We start from the raw sequence: 26,517 nt of genomic DNA, 5'->3' as shown, positions 1-26,517 counted from the left end.
AAAAATCTGTATGAAATTTATATGAAATATTTTAGGATTATAATTTATTTATTATTTAATCAACATGACATATGCAGTTACAAAGTTGTTCGTGATTGGATTTCAGTCACACAACATTCCAACACCTGTCTCTTTTGAAGTCATACACTTCATGTTGATATGAAAGAAATAGTAGAATGCCAAGAGGAGAACTGAATTTGGAGCCTACTCCAACTGCCAGCATCCTTTTCTTGACTGTTTTCAGTCCTTGAGGAACACAGTTCAATGAGAGGAACAGTTAACTCTGAAGCAGACTTTCAAAGAGAGCCTAGAAATTTTATCTGGTTTGTCCAAGACAAATATGTATCAGTGATATATCTAGAATAGAACACAGTGTTTCTGTTTTAGTTTCACTATTATTTCCACAGTATTCAAGCACTGCAAAGAATGAAGGATAAAACAGATGAATAAATGGTAAGTAATTTTCTTCCCTTTGTGAAAAATAAAATTCTATTCAAGTTTAACATACACATTACTATTCTTGTAACAGATTTGTTAAGACATTACCTGGTTAGAGCCTGGCAAGCTACCCGTAGCATATTCAATATGCCAAAAACAGTAACTATAGGATTCATCCCCCTGACCCTGAAAGAGCCTCCAATTGTTGGGAAAGACAAGTAAGGAGAGGCTGCTAAAATATCAGGGCTGGGAGGAATAGAGACATTACTGGTGCCCACTTGAGTAAATCAATGAACAACAGATGACAGTGTTTTATACACACACACACACACACACATATATATACATATATGTATATATATATATATATATAGTTGGTGATTTTAATGCCAATATAGGACCGAGAAGATCGCCCAAAGAACTCCACATTGAGACCCATGGCCTAGAATGGAACGATCAAGGTGAGAGACTGAGTTCATCATGTCGACCAAGACCATCCATGGTAACTCACAGTTCCAGAAGGCTGAATCTAAACGCTGGACATGGGAGTCTCCCAGTGGACAGTTCCACAATGAAATTGACCACATCATATTCAATCGAAGGTTTTGCCTGACCAATGTTGCTGTTGTACCAAAATTCCAAACGGGATCAGACCACCGTCTCCTTCATGCAAAATTCTACTACACAGGGTGGGGAGAAAGGTGTGCAAAGTTTAAGTTTAAGAAAGGAACTCCCAGAATGACCACCAACTGGGAATTCTTTGGCACTATTGTGGCAAAGTGGGAAGATTCTGTCCTTGACAACATCAACAAGGACTACGATCGACTAGTTCAGCACCTCCATGACTTCACGAAGAATGCCGAGAGTGAGAAAGCCACAAACAGACCCCCGTCTTTGGAAACTCTTGAGCTCATTCATCAACGTGGTTTAGTGTGAGCCTCAGGCAACTACAAGCTAACCTCCAAGCTTGCAAAGCTGTGTAGACAAGCGATAAAGACCTCAAAGAGAGAAGAGCAGCATTGTTGGCCGATGTGGCAGAAGCTGGGAAAACTATTCACAGTGCTCGCCTGTCCTTCGCCAACTACAGGACTAAGATGACTGCCCTCAGATGTTCTGATTGATCTATCATATCTTCCAGAAAGGCAATAAAGAGGATTACTCACAACTTCTACTCAGATCTCTTTAACAGCCATGTCCACCTGCCCACATACCAAATTCTGCAGGATGGATATGTCATTCGCAACGTCCTCCCTTCTGAAATCCGACACACCATTTCGTAGGTAAAGAAGCATACAGAACTCAGTCCAGACAAGGTCAGACCTAAACACTTGAAGAATCTGCAACCAGTCCTCATCAATACACTGGCTCGGCTCTTTACACGCTACCTGTCTGAAAGCAAAGTTCTGTCCTAGTGGAAAACAAGCAGGACTGTTCTGTTGTACAAGAAGGGAGACAACCACGACATTGGCAACTATTTCCCAATCTGCCTGCTGTCTGTCGTGTACAAGTTGTTCACTCGTGTCTTCCTGAATAGAAAAGGCAGAACACTAGATGAAGGACAACCATGCGAGCAAGCCAGGTTCTGAAAAGGAGTCAGCACGATCGACCATATCCACAATCATTAAGACAAAAAAGCTGCTGCATAATTAGATAAATCAACTTATCCATAATGGATGGATCAATGGTCAATGGATGGCTGGAGAAAACTTAGATCAAGGTCTGTCTCATGTTTGTGAACCACACAGTAGAATGCATATTCATATTATACACAGAATGTGTTTGAAATTATTTGGGGGGAATTGCATGTCCTGGCAGTTTTCAGAGCTATCTCTAAGTTCAGGGATCACTTCTGGTTCAGAGTACCTAGTGTGGTGTCATGGATGAACTCTGGCCAACAGCTTGCAAAACAAGCTCTCTCTGCTGTACTCTTTCTCCGGTCCCTAATGTTAAAATAGATTTTGATGACTTACTTATCATCTTTGGGCTGGAGCGATAGCGCAGCAGGTAGGGCGTTTGCTTTGCACACGGCCGACCCAGGTTCGATTCCTCTGCCCATCTCAGAGAGCCTGGCAAGCTACCGAGAGTATCTCGCCCGCATGGCAGAGCCTGGCAAGCTACCCGTGGCATATTCAATATGCCAAAAACAGTAACAACAAGTCTCAACATGGAGATGTTATTGGTGCCTGCTCGAGCAAATCGATGAGCAACAGGATGACAGTAATAGTGACTTATCATCTTCGTCTTAACACCTAAAGTACTTGATTCATTTTTACAGGTGGCATGTGGAACCCTTCCAGAATATCTTCTCCATAGTTCTAGTTAATTCTTCCAGAAATATTATCTCTGCAACTCCTGTGTTTGAAAGGTTGTTCCAACATTTAAAGAGGACCTGTTGCCAATTCTCCTCAAGCTTTTCCGGGAAACCGAAAAAACAGGAACCCTCCCAAACAGTTTCTAAGAGTCACATATCTGCCTTATGCCAAAAGCAAATAAAGACACTGCTAACAAGGAAAACTACAGGCCAATATCCCTTATGAACACGGATGTAAATATTCTCGACAAAATACTAGCAAATAGAATTCAACAACTCATCAAAAAGATCATACATCACGACCAAGCCTGATTCATCCATGGGATGCAAGGATGATTTAACATTCGGAAATCAATCAACATAATACATCACATCAACAAAAGTAAAAATAAAAATCATGTAGGGAGTCATTTTACCTTACTGATCTTATCCTATCACCATTTGTTTATCACTAGCCAATGCCCATGCCACACCCTGCATTTCTATTGGGGGTCCCAGCATGCATACTATATCACCTCTTCCCAGTAGGGAGGTATAAATACTGTAACTAAAATAGAATAAATGCCTTTTCTACCTCCTCCGGGCTCTGCGTCTATTAATTCGGCTGCATCCCCTTCTCCCCTTCTCAGCCCCACGAAAGGTTCTCCCTGCTGAAAAGGACTAGACCTCCACATCAACCTCCACAAAATCACATGATCATTCTAAGAGATGGAGAGAAAGCATTTGACAAGATCCAACATCCATTTATAATGAAAACTCTCACCAAAATGGGTTTAGAAGGAACTTTCCTCAGATAGTTACAGCCATCTACAACAACCCTGAGGTAAGCATTATCCTCAGTGGAGAAAAACTAAGGGCCTTCCCTCTAAGATCAGGGACAAGACAAGGATGCCCACTCTCACCACTTCTGTTCAACATAGTACTGGAAGTACTTAGGCAAGAAAAAGACATTAAGGGCATCCAGATAGAAAAGGAAGAAATCAAGATCTCACTATTCTCAGATGACATGATTCTATACCTGGATAATCCTAAAACCTCTACTAGGAAACTCCTAGAACAATAGACATGTACAGTAAAGTTGCAGCCTATAAAATCAATACCCCAAAATCCATGGCCTTCCTATTTGCAAACAATGAGACAGAGGAAAGGGACATGAAAAGAGCAATCCCATTCACAATCGTGCCCCAGAAAATCAAGTACCTCAGAATCAGCCTAACTAAAGAGGTTAAGGATCTCTACAAAGAAAACTACAAAACCCTACTCCATGAAATAAAAGAAGACACAAGGAAATAGAAACATATTCCCAGCTCATGGATAGGACGACTTAACATTGTCAAAATGGCAATACTCCCTAAAGCACTATACAGATTCAATGCGATTCTTATAAAATCCTAAAACCCATGAAATTCTTCAAAGAAATGGATCAAGCACTCATGAAATTCATATGGAACAACAAATGCCCACGAATAGCTAAAGAAATTTTTGGGAAAAAGACAATGGGAGCCATCACCCTCCCCATCCTCAAACTCTACTACAAAGCTGTAACAAAGCAGCATGGTACTAGAACAACGGCAGAGCCGAAGACCAACGGAACAGGGTGGAATATCCCTACACACCACCGCAATTGTTTGAACATCTAATCTTTGATAAGGGAGCAAGAAATGTGAAATGGAGCAAGGAAAGCCTCTAACAAATGGTGCTGGCAAAACTGGACAGCCACATGCAATAGAAATGGGCTCAGATCTCCACCTATCACCATGTACAAAAGTCAGATCAAAATGGATTAAAGACCTCAATGTCAGACCACAATCCATAAAGTACATTAAAGACAATGTTGGCAAAACCCTCCATGACATTGAAGCCAACAGTATCTTCAAAGATGACACGGCACTGGCCAAGCAAGTGAAAACAGAGATAAACAAATGGGACTATCTTAAACTAAGAAGCTTATGCACCTCAAAAGAAACAGTGACCAAAGTACAGTGATAGCCTACAAAATGTGAAAGGATATTTACCCAATACCCATCTGATAAGGGGTTGATACCAAGGACATACAAGGCACTGTTGAACTCCACAAGAAGAAAACTGCCAACTCGATCAAAAAATGGGGCAATGAAATGAACAGAAACTTACCCCAAGAAGAAATCCTAATGGCTGAGAGGCACATGAGAAAATGCTCTACATCACTAATTATTAGGGAGATACAGATCAAAACAACAATGAGATATCATTTCCAACCACAGAGACTGGCCCACATCCAAAAAAACAAAAGCAGCCGGTGTTGGTGCGGATGTGGGGAGAAAGGGACTCTCCTTCACTGCTGGTGGGAATGCCGACTGGTTCAGCCCTTTTGGAAAACAATATGGATGATTCTCAAAAAACTAGAAATTGAGCTCCCAATTGACCCAGCAATACCATTCCTGGGAATATACCCTGGAGAGTCAAAAAGGCATAGTAGAAATAACATCTGCATTTCTATGTTCATTGCAGCACTATTTACAATAGCCAAAATCTGGAAAAAAACGGAGTGCCCAAAAACAGATGACTGGTTAAAGAAACTTTTGTACATCTACACAATGGAATACTATGCAGCTGTTTGCCTATAAGTGGATCAACATGGAGAGTGTCATGTTGAGTGAAATGAGTCAGAAAGAGACAGACATTGAAAGATTGCACTCATATGTGGAATGTAAATTAGCAGAATGAGAAACTAACACCCAAGAGTAGTAGAGATTAGACTCAGGAGGTCTGCCCCACAGCTTGGAAACTGGCCTCACATGCTGGGGGAAAAGGCAGCAGAGACAGAGAAGGGAACACCTAGTAGAGAATGTTGGGAGGACCCACTCAGGTTGAAAGCCGTGTACCAAAAGTGGACTATAGACCGAACATGATGGCCACTCAATACCTCTATTGCAAACTACAACATCCAACAGGAGAGAGAACAAAAGGGAATTCCTTGCCACAGAGGCAGGGTGGAGTGGTGGGTATTGGGATAGGGGTGGTGGGAGGGATACTGGAATCATTGGTGGAGGAGAATGGGCACTGGTGGAGGGTTGTAAACCAAATACAAACATGAAAGTTCCTAAGTTTGTAACTGTACCCCACAGTGATTTACTAATAAAAATTTTTAAAACATAAAAAAAAGTTGTTTCAGATACTGAGAATGCAGCATGAAACTAAGCAGTTAAACAGTCTCAATAGAATGCAGGCATATTAAAGGAATATAATTAATAAATTAATAAATTATATTAGTATAATTAATAAATTATTGTATATGAATACATAGCCTCACCTGGTTTTAATTAAGGGTCAAAATACCATTAAATATATGCTTTGCTTCAGGATTTTGTTATGGGGAAATATTCTATTTTATGGAAAGAGAATTGTATAGACAAACATTGTTTCTGAGCAAATAGCATGTACTGTTTAATACTCTAAGACCCAAAGTTATTAACTCTGTGTTTCTGTCCATGCATAAAATCTCTATTTTTTCAATGTGGAAATATTAAGCATAAATTTTTGAATATTACTGTTACCAGATATTAAATATTTTAGTTAGAAAATTCATTTACAACATTAAACATAACAATATATTACCTACATCCTATAATTAAAACTCTAATCTATTTTCTTTCTTAGCACATATATATATTCTCCCTATCACAATGTTAAACGCATTTAAAGTAATTTTATATCATTTATATCTTCATCCTTTTATATTCAGTGCATGTGTATTGATAAGAAAGAACTTGTATAAACAATGCAATATATTTATGATGATTTCTAATGCTGTGCACTTGAAATATATATTACTAATCAATGTTATATCAATTAAAAAACTAATTTGCATAAATTATCCTTCTTCTACCCCTTTTCTTTTCTCTTGCTTTAAGACCTCATTGTTGTTTCCTCTCAGTTATTTGAAGTAAAATTCACACAGAATAAAGAGCACTAAACCTATGGGAACCACTTATCCACATCAGTTGGAGAGATCATATAGGAGGTTTGGGATTTGTCTTGTGTGTGGCTGTGGCAGCTGCAATACTAGTTGAATTCTCAGAAGCATATATGGTCCCCTGAGTACCATCAGGGGTCACTCCTAAGCACAGCCAGGAGTAATCTTTGTGCACAACTGGGGGTGCCCCAAACCAAACAAATGAATAAACAAATGAATAAATAAATAAGTACGTTGGGCTGGAGACATCAAGTACTGGGGACAAGGTGATTTCCTTGCATATAGCCAGCCCCAGTTCAATTCCTTGCACTGCATATGGCCTCCAGAACACTTGTGGGTATAGCAACAATCTGGCCTAATAAATTGTGAAAAATTATAGAATTGATTTATTAAGATCCCCCTCCTCCTCTTTCAAAGATAGCTTCATTCCACATCTGTCTTTCCTGCACCTTTTTACTTGCTTACAATTCAGACTGTTGTGATGCTATTCGTAAAATTACTGAATATGTGTTAACTTATTAATTTGCAGACATGTGGTTAAGGATTTTAATGTAAAGGAAACTTGTAAGACAGAAATTAACTAAAATAATGAAGGGAACTAACAAAATGGTTGCTCATGATAATATAGCTAACTTCCAAAATCCATCTCAAATTGTATTGTAACTACAAGCTTGTCTAACTTAACTTCCTGGACTTAGATTTTATTTTAGCAATATGATTAATGGTAAGCACAAATAATTAATGGGTCATTGAACAAGACGCTGAATTTGAGGATATCTCATATCTCCTGACATGGTGCTGCTCATAGAAATTTTACTTCTCTGTAAATTCACATCAAACTGAAAAGATGCATAAAGATGTGGAGTAGATCAATAATGATCAAATAGAATTTTGCCTATGTTGGGACACCACTGAACCAGTTCAGGAGAAATTAGTGACTGAGAATGAATCACAGTATCTCTTAGATCACCGACTTTCATGAGGAAAATGTGTTTGCAGTCAGAGTAATTTTTTCCAGTGTTTCACTTTCCCCAATGGAGTGGGTCAAGCACCTAAGACATTTAAGGCTGACTTAAAAGTTACTGGGTGGCAGAACCAAGATCAATATAGAAACAGATGTTAAATTGTGTGTACCAATGCTCCTGCCCACTTTTTCTACTGCCATTGGTATTGGGCCAGAATTAACCTTGTAACTCTGTATCTCATGGTGATTCAATACAAAAAAATTAAAATAAAAAACTGTGTGCACCATTTCCTTCTGAACAGGAATTAGTACCTAGAAAATTGAGGCATGATTCTCCTCTCTATTCCTAGTTTGGCTCTTTTCATTTATGTAAATCTAAGTCACTTCTTTTTCAAATTTCTTTGTTTTTTATTTTAAAACATGTCAAGTTTTAAAAGCAATGTAATAATAGGACAAAGAACTGTCACATATAATTTATTTAAATTCATTAATAGCTAACATTTTGTTCTATTTATATTCTTTTTTGTTTTGTGTTTTGGAGGGCCACAGCAGTTATTTCCAGATTACTTTGATTTTCCCCAACAGTACTCAAGAGACAAGAGATGAAAACTTTGAGCTATATATCCTTGCTTTAATAACCTACTATCTATCTATCTATCTATCTATCTATCTATCTATCTATCTATCTATCATCTATCTATCTATCATCTATCTATTTATCCAAGTGTTTTGGAATTAAGTCACAGTGTTTCCCTTAGCATTAATCATTATAACATATATTTCTTATAAACATTTTCTTACATGATCCCAGTAGAACAGTCAACATAGTATATGTAATGTCCATATAATAATGTTATTTAACGTAGAGTTCACATACATGTCATATCAGCTGCCTCAGTGTCCTTTATAGTATGCAGATATACTATATATGCATATACAGATATACTATATATTCATATACAGATATACTATATATGAATATACATATGATTGAATACATGCCCATGTACATATGTTTGTTTGTCCAGAATACTATGCAAAATCACAACTTTTGTTAAATTGTCATCTATCTTGAGTCTTCTTAAGTCCAAATGGTTCCCCAGTCTTGCTCCTTGTCTTTCGTGAACTTGTCACTTTAGGGTCTCAGACTATTTTATAGAATGTTGCTCAGTTTGGTTTTGTCTGATATTTTCTTCTAGTGAGATTCAAGTTATGCATATTTTGAAAGTGTTCCATAAATAATGTTTTGTTTTCAGTGCAAGATGTCAGAAAGAATGTGATTCTGTTAACTTGATGATTTGATGACTCAGCTAAGCTACTTTCCCCGTAAAGTCTATATTTCCCTTTATAAGTGTTGGGTATCTTAGGAAATTCAGAAAAATCTACATAAGAACTAACGTAGATGTAAATTTCAAGGGAATATTATTTTTCTCATTAATATTTTACTATTTTTATTATGCATTGGAATTTTTCTAATAACTTACTTATTTTTTATTGTGTATGAACAATATTTGTTGCAACTTGATAAGCAATAAAATATCCTTTTTTAGCACTATACGCTTTTTAAATCACCATTAACACACCATGATCTGCACAGCTATTCTAGTTGCATTTTCAACATACAATATTGCAGCACTGATCCCACCACCAGTGTCAACTTCCTTCCACCAGTGTTCTCAGGTTCCCTTCCTTTATCTTCCCCACCAAGCCCGCCTTCTTGTCAGGCATCTTTCTAAGTTCAGCTGTTAATGTTTGGGTCTCTTGATTTCAGTGTTGTTCACATTGTTGTTTAGATATTTGGCTCTCTCATTCCTTGACACCTTTGTACCTTAATCCCCAGACCTGACCCCTGTCACTTCTCATCTGTCTCTTCTTCCCCTCCTTCTACTTTTTCATTATCTTCTTTATTCTCTGGACCAAGGTTGATCTGAGCATCCCCCCTTTAAAATGCTTCATTACCTCATCCAGTTATTCTAAATACCACATATAAGTGGTATTTATATATTATATAAGATCACATCCTGGTATTATTCTTCTTATTTAATTCATTTAACATGATATCTTCTAGTTCCATCCATGTTGCCAGGAATTGGAATTGCATGATTTCATCATTCCTTACAGCTATGTAGTATATATATATATATGTATATACATACATACATACATACATACATATATACATATATATATATATACATCACATCTTCATGATCTACTTATCTTTTATAAGACATCTAGGTTGATCCAAGTCTTAGTTATGATACTGAGTGCTGAAATGATACGATAATGGTGTGCATACATTAAATTGAATGGATGCTTTTCTGTTCTGGGGATTGATGCCCCAAAGTGAAATTGCTGGGCCATATGAAAGCTCAATTCTGAGTTTACTGAGTACTCCCCATACTCAGGTATCAGACCAGACAACAATCTCATGAGAAGAAGATAAGGGTTACTTTATCACCACTTCCGGTCCATTGGAATTTTTTTTCAGAATTAGATATCTCTAAAATATCTCAATGGTGATTATAACTTTCTAATTCCATGAGTACTAACAGTTACTATATGAATTCTACTGTAAGAAAGCACTACTACCCCAGCTTTAAACTATTCATTCATTTAGTTACAAAAGTGTTGGAGCATGGATTATAATTTTATAATTTATTCATCAACCTATACTTCATCAGTCGTAGCACTGTAGCACTTTTGTAGCTGATTTTTAAGTGACACCTAATTTGACTATTTATAGTGACTCTGATATACTTTTATAATGGACTGAACTTTCTTCTCACCAAACTTGTGAATATATAAATCTCACAACCCATGCATATTTATAAAGGGTGCACTTGAAAGTGTGAAGTCAAATAACCTTGTGAAGTTTGAGCAACAATCTTTTTTTTTTTTTTGCTTTTTGGGTCACAGCTGGCAATGCACAGGGGTTACCTCCTGGCTTTGCACTCAGGAGTTACACCTGGCGGTGCTCAGGGGACCAGGTGACCATATGGGATGCTGGGAATTGAACCCCGGTTGGCCGCATGCAAGGCAAACGCCCTACTTGCTGTGCTATTGCTCCAGCCCCTAAGCAACAATGTTAAAGGACTTCAGTGTCCTTACAAGAGAGAGACAGATAGCTTTCTCTCTCCAGATTTGCATAGTGATAAGACCATGTAAGGACAAAATAGGAAGTTAAGTCTATGCAACTGAAGGAGGGAAAATGTATCAGAAACCCAATTCACTAGCACCTTGATCTTGAATTTATAGTCTCCAGAATTTTGAGAAAACTAACTTCTGCTGCTTAAGGTCATACTTTATTTTTGTCAGTGTCTAACTGGACTCAGAGCATGCCCTCTGCACCCGTGTGTACTTCCTCCCATTATAGCTCATAATCTAGGTTTATTTTGATCATTTCTTACTGTACTTATCTCTTCAAAGATGCTTGATAAATATCAGTGATATTTATATCCACTGATAAATATCAGTGGAAAATAGTCTTTAATTTCTGCAATTATTAATTTCTGCAATGTGTACAATTGTGCACATCTCTGCAGGAGCTCTGTTTCCTGAGGGCTGTTTGATTTACAGATTTTGCTTTTTTTTTTTTTTTTTTTGGTAAGATCACCTCAAACACATGTAAATCCTTTATATTCTGGCTTCTTGCAGAATAGTATGAGGTACTGATTCCTCAAATAATTGGTTCTGCTAGTTTCTCACTTATCAGACCATAAAGAGTTCAAACCTTATTTTCAGCATTCATGGAAACCATCTCTCAATACATATACAAACTTATTATACATATTCAATTTTGTTTGACACAATTACATAAATGCAGTTGGAGAGGCAGTAGGAAATTTGTTTATTTACTCTTTACTTGAACATGCCCTCTACATTTGAAATTTCAAATACCACACACTGACAGGGGCATAGTTAAAATTTGACAGATTTACATTTTGTTGAAACAGGAAAAAAAAGCAGAGAAGACTTTTAGGAGAGTAGAAACACAGAAAATTCAAATGTTGGCATGTAGAGGAAGAAAAAGTATTAAGTGTTCAAGAGCTCTACATCAGAGGATGTGGCTTAGAGGGGGGTGACTGGCAGGACTGTGCTTGCCTGAAGGGAAAGATAGCACATGCAGAAGGCCACCAGGAAGTTGGGCCTCAGTGACTAGGACCACCCATCTTTGTGGTTATTGTTGTAATCCTTAGGACAAGATTATGAAAGGTCAACAATGGGGGTTGATAGTGGCAGACACAAGGAACTAGCTACTCATTTTTATCAAACCCTTGTTCAGGAGAAAGGGAGAGTGCTTAAGAACTCTCTCTTCCATTCAAAGCATAGCTGAAAACAGCTTCTGCCACAACTTTCAAGGCCAGGGTCACTATCCTCACCAGGATCATGCAAGGGCACACAATGATCAAAAGGAAAATTTTAATAAATTTTAAATTAATAAAAACACTTTAGAACCACTTTGGAAGTCTCCTTTATTTTAATGATGTTTATGTTTTTTACACAGATCTATATCCATTTGCTGGTTTGAACTGAGATTACCAACATATGATAGTTATAGTTCCCATCTTTAAGATTGCATTTAACATCCCCAATGCTGTGTCATGGGCACATCTAATTCCTCAATTTGGTCCAGTTTATTTAATTTTATTAAATCACCATGTGGAAAGTTACAAAGCTTTCAGGCTTAAGTCTCAGTTACATAATGCTCGAACACCCATCCCTTCACCAGTGCATATATTCCACCACCAAGAACCACGGTAAACTTCCCCCCACCCGCTCCCAGCCCCTCACCCTGCCTGTGTACCTGATAAATTTCACTTTACTTTCTCTTTACTTTGATTACATACAAACAAAAAGACTCACTATTATTGTTTGGAGTTTCCCCCCACCCAGAGTCGGACCTACTGGAAAGGAAGCATTTGATAATTTGTTTTCAGTACTTTTTTTGTTTAATAATTCAAGATATGATGATTATTGTAGCTGAGCCCAACAAAGTTATAATAATTTTTTCTCATTTTTCTCAATGACAGTTAAGCTCGAATCAAATTTTATTTTAGCCTTAATATATATTTTTTCTTGAATACCCATGATGCAGCTAGTCATTTCCCCTTGGAAGTCCACTAAACAGAAAATTTAAATCTGCTTACTATCAGGATCGTTTTTCTCTGTCCTCTAGTCTTCAAGATATAAAAGTTCATAATCTGTACCACTTTTTTCTCCATTGGGAACAAGCTTAAGATCTCGAGATTTAAGCTAAAACCCTAGACCAGAGGATTTTACCTCCCCTTTGGGACAGCATCAAGGAGACTCTGGCTCTGAAAACCATCTTTAATCATTCATGCAAATGAGTAAAACTTAGCCAGGAATTTACTGATGCCAGTTGATATTGTAGAGCACTGTTCACCAATTACATGGATGTAATAAAGGGTTGTGGAAACATTTAGGAGAGACAATCACAGGACGTCATTACTAAATTTGATGGGAATGGTACACTGAGTCTGGGAGAGATGGAAACAAAACTTGAAATATTCGTCCCCTCTCTCTTAATTTCCCTTCTTTTCTATTTTCCATCTTCTCTCCTCTCTACATTACCTTTAAAATTAAGTGATGCACTGTTAAAATATTCCATAAAGTGGTTATTTAAATTATTATTTAAAAATTTTTAAACTCCAGATTCTTTATTTGAACAATGCATATGGTAACATATACTCTTTCAAAACTTGCATCATTCTCATTTCACATAGCTTCTCTGGAAAACACAAAGGATGTATTAACCTTACCAAAAGGAAGTGTGACAGAAGAGACTATAGAAGGAGTACAACAAAGTTCATCTGTTCATTAATTTATAAGAGAATCACTTAGAAACTTACAAACTCAAATGTCTTCTTGAGTACAGAATCTGGATCACTGCCACTGTCACTGTCATCCCGTGGCTATATGATTTGCTTGAACGGGCACCAGTAACGTCTCCATTGTGAGACTTGTTACTGTTTTTGGTATATCTAATACACCACGGGGAGCTTGCCAGACTCTGCTGTTATGGATGGGATACTCTCGGCAGCTTGCTGGGCTCTCTGAGAGGGGCGGAGGAAATGAACTTGGGTCGGCCACATGCAAGGAAAATGCCCAATCTGGATATTTTATTTGATCTTGTTTTTATTTTTATTTTTTTCTTATATCTTATATTTTATTTTCTTTTTTAAAATTTTTATTAGCGAATCACCGTGAGGTACGGTTACAGACTTACAACTTTTCGTGCTTGTGTTTCAGTCATACAATGCTCAAGTATCCATCCCTCCACCAGTGCCCATTCTCCACCACCGATAAGCCCAGTATCCCTCCCAGTCCCCCATTCTATTCCCCCTCCCCCGCCCCAATCCCACCTCTGTGGCAGGCATTCCCTTTTGTTTTCTCTCTCCTTTTGGTGGTGTTGTTTGCAATAGAGGTATTGAGTGGCCATCGTATTTGATCTATAGTGTACTTTTAGTGCGCATCTCCCATCCCTAGCGGGCCCTCAAACCACACTTTACCTGGTGTTCCCTTCCCTATCTGAACTGCCTTTTCCTTCAGCATGTGAGGCCAACTTCCAAGCCATGGAGCCAAACTCCTGGTACTTATCTCTACTATTCTTGGGTGCTAGTCTCCCTTTCTGTTACTTTATATTCCACAGATGAGTGCAATTTTTCTATGTCTGTCTCTCTCTTTCTGACTCATTTGACTTAGCATGATACTTTCCATGTTGATCCACTCATATGCAAAGGTCATGACTTGTTCTTTTCTAATAGCTGCATAGTATTCCATTGTGTAAATGGACCAAAGTTTCTTTAACCAGTCATCTGTTTTCAGGCATTCAGGTTTTTTTTCCAGATTCTGGCTATAGTAAACAGTGCTGCAATGAACATTTAAGTGCAGATCTTATTTCGACTATACTTTTTGGCCTCTCTGGGATATAATCCCAGGAGTGGTATTGCTGGGTCAAATGGGAGCTCAATTTCTAATTTTTTTTAGAAAAGTTCCTACTGTTTTCCAAAAGGGCTGAACCAGTTGGCATTCCAACCAGCAGTGTAGGAGGGGGTCCCTTTCTCCCCACATCCATGCCAACAGCGGTTGCTTTTGTTCTTTTGGATGTTTGCTAGTCTCTGTGGTGTGAGGTGGTATCTCACAGTTGTTTTGATCTGCATCTCCCTGATGATTAGTGTTGCAGAACATTTTTTCATGTGCCTTTTGGCCATTTGTATTTCTTCCTTGAGAAAGTTTCTGTTCATTTCATTGCCCCATTTTGTGACGGGGTTGGATATTTTCTTCTTGCAGATTCCAATCAGTGCCTTGTATAACCTTGACATCAACCCCTTATCAAATGGGTATTAGGTGAATATTCTTTCCATTCCTTAGATTGTCATTGTATTTTGGTCACTGTATCTTTTACAGTGCAGAAGCTTCTTAGTTTAATATAGTCCTATTTGTTTATCTCTGTTTTTACTTGTTTGGTCAGTGGCAAGTCATCTTTGAACATACCATTAGCCTCAATATCGTGGAGGGTTTTGCTGACCTCGTCTTCAATATACCTTACGGATTCTGGTCTGATGTTGAACTCTTTAATCCATTTGATCTGATTTTTGTGCATGGTTGTTAGGTCGAGATCTAAGCCCATTTATTTGCATGTGGCTCTCCAATTATGCCAGCACTATTTGTTAAAGAGGCTTTCTTTGCTCCACTTCACATTTCTTGCAACCTTATCAAAGATTAGGCATTCATACATTTGGGGTTATATGTAGGGATATTCCACCTTTTTCCATTGGTCTGTGGCTCTACCTTTGTTCTAGTACCATGCTGTTTTGTTACTGCTTTGCAGTGGAGTTTGAGGTTGGGGAGGGTGATGTCTCCCATTGTCTTTTTCCCAAGAATTGCTTTAGCTATTCATGGGCATTTGTTGTTCCATATAAATTTCAGGATTGCTTGATCCATTTCTCTGAAGAATTTCATGGGTATCCTTATTGGAATCACATTGAATCTGTACAGTGCTTTGGGAAGTACTGGCATTTTGACAATGTTAAGTCGTCCTATCCATGAGCAGGGAATATGTTTCTATTTCCTTGAGTCTTCTTTTATTTTATGGAGTAGGCTTTTGTAGTTTTCTGTGTAGAGGTCCTTTACCTCCTTAGTTAGGCTGATTCTGAGGTATTTGATTTTCTGGGGCATGATTGTGAATGGGATTGTTTTTTTTTTCATGTCCCTTTCCTCTGTCTCATTGTTTGCAAATAGGAAGGCCATGGATTTTTGGGTATTGATTTTGTAGGCTGCAACTTTACTGTACAAGTCTATTGTTTCTAGGAGTTTCCTGGTAGAGGTTTTAGGATTATCCAGGTATAGTATCATATTGTCTGTGAATAGTGAGAGCTTAATTTCTTCCTTTTCTATCTGGATGACCTAAATGTCTTTTTCTTGCCTAACTGCTATTGCAAGTAGTTCCAGTACTATATTGAACAGAAGTGGTGAAAGTGGGCATCCTTGTATTGTCCCTGATCTTAGAGGGAAGGCCCTTAGTTTTCCCCCATTGATGATAATGCTTGCCATAGGTTTGTGGTATATGGCTTTGACTATCTTAAGGAAAGTTCCTTCTAAACCCATTTTGGTGAAAGTTTTCATCATAAATGCGTATTGGATCTTGTCAAATGCTTTCTCTGTATATATTGATATGATCATATGATTTTTATCTTTACTTTTGTTGGTATGATGAATTATGTTGATTGGTTTCCAAATGTTAAACCATCCTTGGATCCTCAGCATGAATCTCACTTGGTCGTGGTGTATGATCTTTTTGATGAAGTGTTATATTCTATTTGCTAATAGTTTGTTGAGGATCTTAGCATCCATGTTCGTCAGAAATATTGGTCTGTAGTTTTCCTTGTTAATGGTGTCTTTTTTGCTTTTGGTATTAGGGAGATATGTGCCTCATAGAAACTGTTTGGGAGAGTACCTGTTTCTTCAATGTCCTGGAAAAGCTAGAGGAGAACTGGTAACAGATCCCTTTGAAATGTTTGGAAGAATTCTTTCCTGAATCCATCTGGGTGTAGGCTTTTGTATTTGGGAAGACTTTTCATTACAGTTTCAATTTTCTTGATATTAATGGTTCTATTCAGGCATTCCAAGTCTTCTTGGTTCAGTCTTGGAAGATGATAGGAATCCAGGTATTTATCCATTTCTTCTAGGTTCTCTTGTTTCATGGCATACAGATTCTCAAAGTAGTTTCTGATAATCTTTTGAATTTCATTAGTTTCTTTTGTGATGTCCCCTTTTTCATTTCTGATTCGGTTTATTAGGGTTCTCTCTTTCTTTGTTTGTGAGTCTTGCTAGTGGTTTATCAATCTTGTTTATTTCTCAAAGAAACAGCACTTGGTTTCATTGACCTTTCCAATTGTTTTTTGGGTTTCCATGTGTCCAATTTCTAAGTTTTATTAATTCTTTCCTTCATCCGGGTTTGGATTCGTTTTGTTGAATTTTTTTTTTTAAGATCTTGAGCTGTGAAGTCAAGTTGTCTATGTAGGCCCTTTCTTCCTTCCCGATGAATGCTTACAAAGCTCTAAATTTTCCTCTTAACATGGCTTTAGCTCCCTCCCATAGGTTTTGGTATCTCGTGTCTTCATTCTCATTTATTTACAGGTATCTTTTGATTTCTTCCTTGACTTCCTTCCTGACTCACTCATTGTTCAACATTGAGTTGTTAAAATTCCAGGTGTTTGATTTGGTTGTCCATGTCTGTCTGTGATTAGCTTCTATCTTCAGTGCATCATGGCCTGAAAAGATAGTTGATACAATTTCTATCTTCTTGATTCTATTGAGGTATGTTTTGTGACCTAGAACGTGGCTTATTTTAGAAAATGTTCCATGTGCCCTGGAAAAAATGTCTTCTTTCCTTTGGGGGCGTAAAGCCCTGTATAGGTCTGTTAGCCCTCTCTCTTCTATTTCTTCCTTCAGAGCCAGTGTTTCCTTGCTGAGTGTTTTCCTTTTTGATCTATCCAGAGGTGACAAGGTGGTGTTGAAGTCTCTGACTACTATTACATGGCTAGCAATGTCCTTCTTAAAATCTGTTAGCAGTTGTTTTAAGTATTTAGTTGGTCCCTCATTAGGTGCTTATACATTTAAAAGTGTGATTCCTTCCTGTTGTACATATTCCTTGATAGAAAATGTCCTTCACTGTACCTTCTCATCTTTTTCAACCTGAAATCTATGTCGTCGGATACTAGTATGGCCACCCTGGCTTTTTTGAGGGAGTTGTTTGCTTGCAAGATTGTTTTCCATCCTTTAACTTTGAGTCTGTGTTTGCTCTGATTTTTCAGATGTATTTCTTTTTTAAAAAATTATTTACTTTATTGAATCACAATGTGGAAAGTTACAAAGTTCTCAGGCTTATGTCTCAGTTATATAATGCTTGAACACCCATCCCTTCACCAGGGCCCATATTCCACCACCAAAAACCCCAGTATATCTCCCACCCCCCGCCTCCCACCCCCACCTGCATGGTGATAAATTTCACTTCATTTTCTCTTTACCTTGATTGCATTCTATATTTCAACACAAAACTCACTATTGCTGTTGGAGTTTCCCCCCCCCCAAAAAAAAACAGCCCTACTGACAAGGAAGCATTTGATAATTAGTTTTCCATTGCTGAGAATGACGAGATATGAAGTTGCGGCCATGCAGTTTAGGATTTCTGTATTTTAGTATTTTAGTAATTAAGTCCAGGGAGATTTATGTTAGAAATTGCATCATTTCCCTTCCTGGGACAGCATGGGGCAATGGCTTAGTTCACAGTCTAGAGACATGGCTGCAAGCAATTGCTGGACCAAAAGTAGTCTAGCTGGCCTCAGGATCATGGTCCAGCAGCAGTAGAGTGGCCGCACAAAAGTGTGGCCACTTGGGTTGAATCTCAGCAGAGCGTGAGCCAGTATTGCTCCCGCCCCGAGACTGCCCACGCGTCCCGCTATTTCAAGTTCCTAAGTCTTTTTTGTAGGCAGCAGAATGTTGGTTTCAGTTTCTGGATCTATTTTGCAACTCTGTGTCTCTTGATTGGTGCATTTAGCCAATTGACATTGAAAGATATTATTGTCATGGGGTCTTGTTACATCTTTCTGTAAGGGTTTTTTGTGCTTATGGGTGTTTTCCTTCTTGTCTTACAGGAGCCCTTTTAGACCTCCTTTTGAATTTGGTTTTGAGTCTATGAAGTTCCTGAGCTGTCGTTTAATCTATAAATGGTGTATCATTCCATTCAGTTTGAGTGATTGTTTAGCTGGATAAAGTATTCTTTGTGAGGCATTTATTTCATTGAGTTTTTTCACTATATACCACCATTATCTTCGAGCTTGGAGGGTTTCCTCTGATAGGTCTGCTGTAAATCTACAGGGTGCTCCTTTTTATGTTATTTCCTTCTTTAACCTTGCTGTATGCAGTATTGTGTCTCTATCCATGTCATCCATCATTCTATGATATGCCTTGGAGTGTTTTTATTAGTATTTTTTTAGCTGGCACCCTTCTGGCTCCTTGCATCTGGATGCCTGCATTCTCTTAACTCTGAAACTTTTCAACAATGATTTCTTTAACTATGGCTTTTTTTATTGGGGTTGCCTCCCTGTCCTTCTGGTACTTCTATGATTCCAATGGTATTCCTCTTGGAGTCATCCTCTAGGTCTCTGATTCACCTTAGAGCTCTTTTTAGGTCTTTTCCCATTGTTTGTTGTTGCCTGTACGATTTCTGCTTGCTCATCTTCAAGTTCACTGATTCTCTCTTCAGCTGTAGACATTCTACTATTGAGGACATCTACTGAGTTTTTAATTTCATCTACTGACTCCTTTATTTGTGACATTTCTTTTTGTAGCTTTTTAAATTTCTGCTCTCATTTCTTTCTGTATTTTATCAGCTATCCATTTCACTGTTTCTTTCATTTCTTCCTTTAGTTTTCTGGTTGTCTGCTCCATTGATTCTTGAGTCCCTTGCACATACTCAGCATTTTATCCAATTTTTTTGTCAGAGATATTTGTGGATAACTCCTGTTGAGGATTCGGCACTCTTTTCTTTGTCCTCTCCTCGTAGTGGAAATTTGTGCTGTTTCTTCATGCTGTTGTGGTTGTATAGAGGTAAAACCTTCAAGTTCACTAGCATTGTTCCCTCTTATTCTGAATAAGCTTGGTTGACGGTGGTCAATCTTCTTCCCTTCTAGAGTACGTCCTTCCTCTCAGACATTATTCTGTGACTTATGATTGGCATCTAGTGAAGCATTGGAAGAGGTGTTCTTTTATATTGGGCTATGTACAGCTTCTTGTGTACACTGTTTTTTTGGTGGAATTGGAGTATGCTAGTGGATTATTGTCATTTTGTGTTTGAGGTGGCCAGGACGTTTTCCATAGAATTAGGTAATAAAGGTTGGGATGTGAGTCGAGAGTGCTAGGAATGGGAAATAAAACTGTGGCCTTGTGAGTGTCCCCAGGCCACACAGAAGGCCACACCCAAATTTGAGGAGGCCACACTCACTACTGTGGAAGCCACACCCCCAGCCGGTCCAGATGCTAATGCTCTGGTCCACAAACCTGACCTGTTCAGATGAGCAGCATGTAGTTAGGCAGGCGCTAATGGCGGTAGTAATTAGCGTAATTAGAGTAATCTGGATATTTTAAATTTAAGCTAAATTTAAATAGAGCACAGAGTTTAGGAACCCAAGACAAAATGTTTACTGAGAAAGACCTTTAAAATAAAGCAAATACTAGAATGTCAATATTTATGAAATACAAATACATGACAAGAAAATCTTGGATGCCAGAGAGGTTTTTAGTTACTTAGTTTTGGGGACCACAGTCACCTGTGGTCAGAGCTTACTCCCAGCTCTGTATTCAAGGATCAGTCCTCACATGCATTGGGAACCATATGCCGTTCTGGGGATCAAACCTGGGCCAGCTGGGTAAAAATTATTGCTTTATCCCTATACTTTCTCTTTTACTCCCACAATGATTTATTTTTAATTTCTAGGTGTTGGCATACAAGTGCATTCTATTTATGAAAGTAGATGGGGTTATATTTCTGGTTTATGGCACTTTTCTACATATGCATCATACTTCCACACATTTAAAATAAATTATCATGAATCAACACACTAAACAACAGTACATATCTATGGATGGAGTTAAAAGTATGAAGTCATGAGGAAAACGTTCCAAGAGATAAAACGATTCATGCTGAAATCTGTGCAGAAGGAGGTGAGATGAAAATCCACATTTGAAATGTTTCAAATTGCAGATTTTTTGCATTACAAATGTGCCTTTGATAAATAAGTCAGTATATTTATTCCTATATTTATTTCATTATATCAAAGAGCCAAGAACACTTTGGAGACAATTGACTTCTCAGTTCTCACTAACTCTGACCATAACTGACACTTCTGAGACAAAGTTAAGATGTTGCTATCCATATAAAAACCCATTTATATCATAATAAAGTGTCCCTTCTAAATCTCATCTACATCTTTTCAAAGTCTGTGTGAAATCTGACAAGATAGTATGTGATAATTGCAAAGGTTTTCAAGCATAGACAAAATACAGACACAATACAGGTAAGTGATCATCGGCTGCATCATGCCTTCTGATTTTGTTTTATGAAAATATGCACATAGATTTTTTCTTCTGGTACTTAAACTGTGGTAGATCTGTGGTTTTGTTTTTGTTTTTGTTTTGTTCAGGGCAGAATGTGAATGCAGTCTCCCACTACCACAAATTATGCACTCAAGTTTTCCATATTTGGGAAAATCGCAGGGGTCAGCATCTGGAGTGCAATGGATAAGATTTGCCTGGGTAAAACCATCTTTGTGATCATGGTTTCTCACCTGCCAGCTAAGTATTGTGGAGTTTTCTTAAATTATTGTTGTTTTTGTTTGTTGTTGTTCTTTTTGGGCCACACCAGTGGTGCACAGGGCTTCCCACTGGCTCTGGCCTCAGGGCTCAAGGGATCATATGGGATGCTGAGGATTGAATCTGATGTGACTATATAGGAGTTCAACATCCTCCCTACAAAGGCCTAGCAGTATTTTTTGGCATACTCAACAGCTAGTGCTCAGTTTACCTGTGAGCCACTCTAGTAATACACAGCCAATGCTGGTTTGGGACCACAGTGGTTGGCCGGGCTCATACTCAGCAGTGTTTGGAGTCTGTTATGTACCAGATCCCCCGCATTCCAGGCAACCCTAGATAAGGGCAGGAAGAAAGAATAAACTCATGATTCTTTAGTCCAGACCCCTTGCCTTCTTTCATTTCCTAGAGGCAAACTTTCCTCAGTTTACAGTTCCCTGTGTTGAGGAAAATATTTTTCGTTCTTTAAGGAATATGTTTTCTTAAAGAAGCAAAAGGGCAGAGAGTCTCTTGGCCCCGCGCCTGGCTGTCTTCCCCAGGGCCCTTTGAAGGAATGGGCTCCATCTTCCCTCCTCGCTCCAAGAAGAGCTCCTGGCAGCCTAAGACCTCCAGAGTTTAGCCACAGCCATGCTCAAGGCCCCTCTCCACACGTTCAGGCGAGCCTCATGCATGAAGGTACCAGCAGAGGAACCCAGGTGTGTGGGACCTCCAAGCCTGCTCGGATTGTGACTGGGCCTATTCCACCCAGATTTCCCATTTTCTAGTAGCTAGGCGGTCACACCCAGGGACTACCCCCAAGACACCCTGTAATCCCACCAATGGCCAACATCCAGAGACTTAAAAACAAGCTCCTGGAAGCTCGGGGCCTCTCGATATCTTATAGCCTACTTCTCTCTCTGGGAGAAACTGGCAAGCTGCCAAGAGTTTCCTGCCCACCTGGGAGAGCCTCACAAACTCCCCATGGTGTATTCATATGCCAAAACCATGTAACAAGCTGGGTCTAATTCCCCTGACCCTAAAAGAGCATCCAGTGCGGCATCGTTGGGAAGGACAAGTAGAGAGAGGCTTCTAAAATCTCAAGGCTAGGATGAATGGAGACGTTACTGAGACTGCTTGAGAAATTTGATGATCAACGGGATGATGATGATGATGATGATGATGATGAAGGAATATGTTTCATATGACCAGTGACATTTTCTTTCATGACCATGCATTATTATGTAAGACATTTGAAAATTGATATAATGTTACCACCTAGACTTTACTCTCAATTTTGATTGTTTGTCTAAATTTTTTTTATATTTTTTCCCATTGATTATGTAATTCAATTCCCAATATTTATAGTAGGCATACTATATTAAGTGATTGGTATGTGGCTTTTGAAAAAAATTACAGTACTGTGATTTGCAAAGTTATTAATAGTTGGAAACTCTGAAATTTGGCTGATCAAGTTTATTTTGTGTTTCCTAAGTCTTGGCAATTTTGAATAGCAGAGGGACACTCAGTTTGTATTTCCTCAACATTTTTTGTTTTCAGCAGCAGAATCATAGAATCACAGAAGTGATGTTGGATCCTAAGTACTTCTCAGCAAAACTCAGATGTAATTATTTTAATATTAATGATGCTGACTTTGGGATCAATTAATTTTGCATATATTGAATTAAGTGTCTCGTTCAGTTCCTAAGTCCCTATTTGGAAGGCTGTTTTGTTCTCAAGAACAATTTTCTTGAGAACTTATTTTACTTGATGGGTTTAAGAAACTATTAGTTTCCTAAACCTGTCTTCTTGCCTTTCCATATCCCTTTCAAATATTTTCCAGTATTTTTAATTTTTTATTTAATTAAATAACTATGAGATACAAAATTATTGATAGATTTTAGGCATACAGCATTTCTACACCATCTCACCACTGGTGTCAACTTTCTTCCACCAGTATTCACAAGTTCTCTCTTGCCCACTCACACCTATCACTGCTTTTGTTTGTTCTTGTTTTGGGGCCACACCTTGGAAGCAGTGCTCAGGGATTCTTCCTCTCTCTGTACTCAGGAATCAGTGCTCAGGGACCACATGTGATCCCAGGACTAAACAGGGTTGACCGTGTGCACAAGTGCCGTACCCACTCTACTATCACTTGTTCCCCTCCGCCCCGACACACACACCAGCCACCTCACAGGCACATTAGAAAGTTCTGTAGTTGTGGTTTATATCTCATGGTTTTAGTGTCATGGAATATGAGCTTTGAATATTTGTTAAGGAGAAAAATGAGTTAATAGCCTACCAGATTCACTTGATATTTTATAACAAACTAGATATATGGCCTAATAAGAGATAGGCTAAGGAAGAAGGTCCTGTGATTAAAAATTGAATAAATATTTGCGATAAGAATTAAGTTTTAATATATCTGTGAAAATCTTATCTGATGTATGCGATTATGTTTGCTAGGGTTTTGGATTTTGACTTTCTGTATTTGGCTCTGTCCTAATAAACTGTAATTTATAAAAGTACCACTAGGTGGAGAAATAATCCCAGTAGTTTATCAAAAATTCTACCCTGTAGAAATTTGCTTTGTTATTGGAAAATGCTAATTATTCAAAGTCAACTAGATATTCTTTTCCTTAAGGGTTGAACCAGACAACATTCCCACCAGCAGTGGAAGACAATCCCTTTTTCTCTTTTTTATCACATTCCTACTAACGAAGACTGCTTCCACATTTTTGTTTACTTTGGTTTGATTTTGTGTTCGTTAGGGTTTTGTTTTTGCTTTTTGGGCACGCCCAGTGGTGCTCAGGGCTTACTTCTGGTTCTGCACTCTGGCTGGCTTACGGAACCATATGGAATCCTGGGGCCGAATCCAGGTAAGTCACAAACAAGGTAAACTCTTCCACGCTGTACCTTCACTATGCCCTTGTTTTGTTTCACTTTTATGTGTGAGTTTTCAGTGGTGTGAGTTGATATCTTATTGTTTGGATTTCCCTGATAATAAGTGATGACGAACACTTTTCCATGTGCCTATTGACAATTCATCTGTCTTCTTCAGAGAAATGTCTGCTCATTTCTTTTCCATGTTTTGAAAACAGCATTGAGATTCTCCAGTAAAGTAAAAATAGAGTTGCCATATAACCCAGCACTTCTTGGTATCTATCCCCAAGAACAAAAAAATCACTCAAAAGGAGGTATGTACATCATTATCCATTGTAGTGCTTAGCACACTAGCTAGGATATATAGTCTATTATATTGTTATAATACGACATATTATATATATGTCATTGTGGGTATACGACAGTTGAATGCATAATGAAGGTGTCAAATATACACCTAACAGAATACTATGCAGCCTTAAAAAATAGAGAAATTATACAATTTGCTACAACTTAAGTGGAAGTGCGTATTGCATAAAGCAAATTAAGTAAGAAGAAGACACATACCAGATAGTATCACTTATCCGTGGTATTTAGAACAAGGCAAGGGAATTCAAGGTATCAAAGTGAAGATGCTTTGATTATCCTAGTCCCTAGATTATAGAATTGAGGACAGGAAAAGTAAAAAAGCAGGGAGAGGTGGAAAGTAATAGGGGAAAGAGACCTCAGGTACCTTGGCAGTATAGAATTGTGGTATATCTATATTCCTGAACCACAAAATCAACAAAACTGAAAACAGGAGATCTAAACTACAACCAATTTACAACCAGCCTGTCAAGAGGCAGGCTGGAGTTTGGGTGGGAAATTTGGGATATTGGTGGAGCAAAGTTGACGCAGATGATTTGTGTTAGAACATTATATGCCTGAAACTCAATCTTAAATAACTTTATAAATCAGTGTGCCTCAATACATTTGTTTAAAAATTAAAAAAATTAAAATTAAAAACATGGAAAAATGAAGTCAACTTAATCTAAATAAATAGTTGATTTATGAAAATATGTCATGGCTTATATTTTGAGCTGGTAATATGAAGTTTTGTTTCCATGAAAATCCTTTCCTCCACCTATTTTCCTGTCTCAAAATTTAGGAGTACAAATATTTGTGTCCTTGATTAAAAAGAGAGTAAAATGAGTATTAGTAACTCAATAGAACCATCAGTATCTAAATATTTTAAGCTATTTTACCTATACATTTACTGAAAAAAGAAAAATATACAAAGAAAAAAAGAGAAAGAAATCTGTTTAAACTGCTCCTACTTTGTGTGTGTGTGTGTGTGTGTCCATGTGTGTGTGCGCACGTGCGCGCACACACCTGTGTGTGTTAGGGAAGAATTAGAAGGGTGAGACAAAGAAGCAAAAATGGTCATATTAAACTTCATCATTCACACTTAAGTATCATGTAAACTTTAAATCTTTAATAATTTGAGTTATAAGTATGAGCCTGGGTTTTTAGCACATTGAAAGACAAGCGAAATTTTCTTATATCTGATATGGACTGTAGGATACTATCATGCCCCTTGCTCTAGGAACCATATGTGTTGCTGGAAATTGTACCCTAGACTGGTGCGTACAAGGAAAATGCATTACCCACTGTATCTTCATTCTAACAAAGTTGGTTTAAATGCTATTTAATATTTGATAAAAGTAGAGACCTACTAGATAGCATACTGTCCATCTCCAAAACAAATTACCTGTGTTTTTTCTGAGTGTTGTTCTATCCGTGATTCCTATGAATGATGTTTCTTGACTCACTTGACTGTTTCTCAGATAATCCTTGGTAAGCTTCTGAACCCCAGAATGGCATCAGGCTGGAGACTAGAAGCTGCAAGAAGCTACAAGTTTACAAAATCTTTACTAAGACTACATGATCAGACAATTCCTCATGGGTCAGTTTAGTACTGAGAATGTACAACTAGAGTCACTTCAGCAAGGTTTACCTATCAAGCATGAGAGGGCAATGTTCAGAGTTATGTCAAAAGTTCTTCAGTGGTTAATGTTTATACTTACCACAGTTATTAAGCAACTCCCAAATTAGAAA

The 26,517-nt window shown here is 38.0% G+C and overlaps 1 non-coding gene across 1 annotated transcript; it reads right to left on the bottom strand.

Annotated features, from left to right (window-relative positions):
• Window positions 1–21,394: 21,394 nt before the first annotated feature.
• LOC129404118 (U1 spliceosomal RNA) lies at window positions 21,395–21,554 on the bottom strand. Its single transcript, XR_008629705.1, has one exon. It is a non-coding gene; the product is annotated as a U1 spliceosomal RNA (small nuclear RNA).
• Window positions 21,555–26,517: the final 4,963 nt, after the last annotated feature.

This window comes from Sorex araneus, chromosome 3, assembly GCF_027595985.1.
Source record: "Sorex araneus isolate mSorAra2 chromosome 3, mSorAra2.pri, whole genome shotgun sequence".
Lineage (NCBI taxonomy): Eukaryota > Metazoa > Chordata > Mammalia > Eulipotyphla > Soricidae > Sorex > Sorex araneus.
The sequence above is the reverse complement of the archived record's forward strand: the minus strand, read 5'-3'. Positions and strand labels throughout refer to the sequence as shown.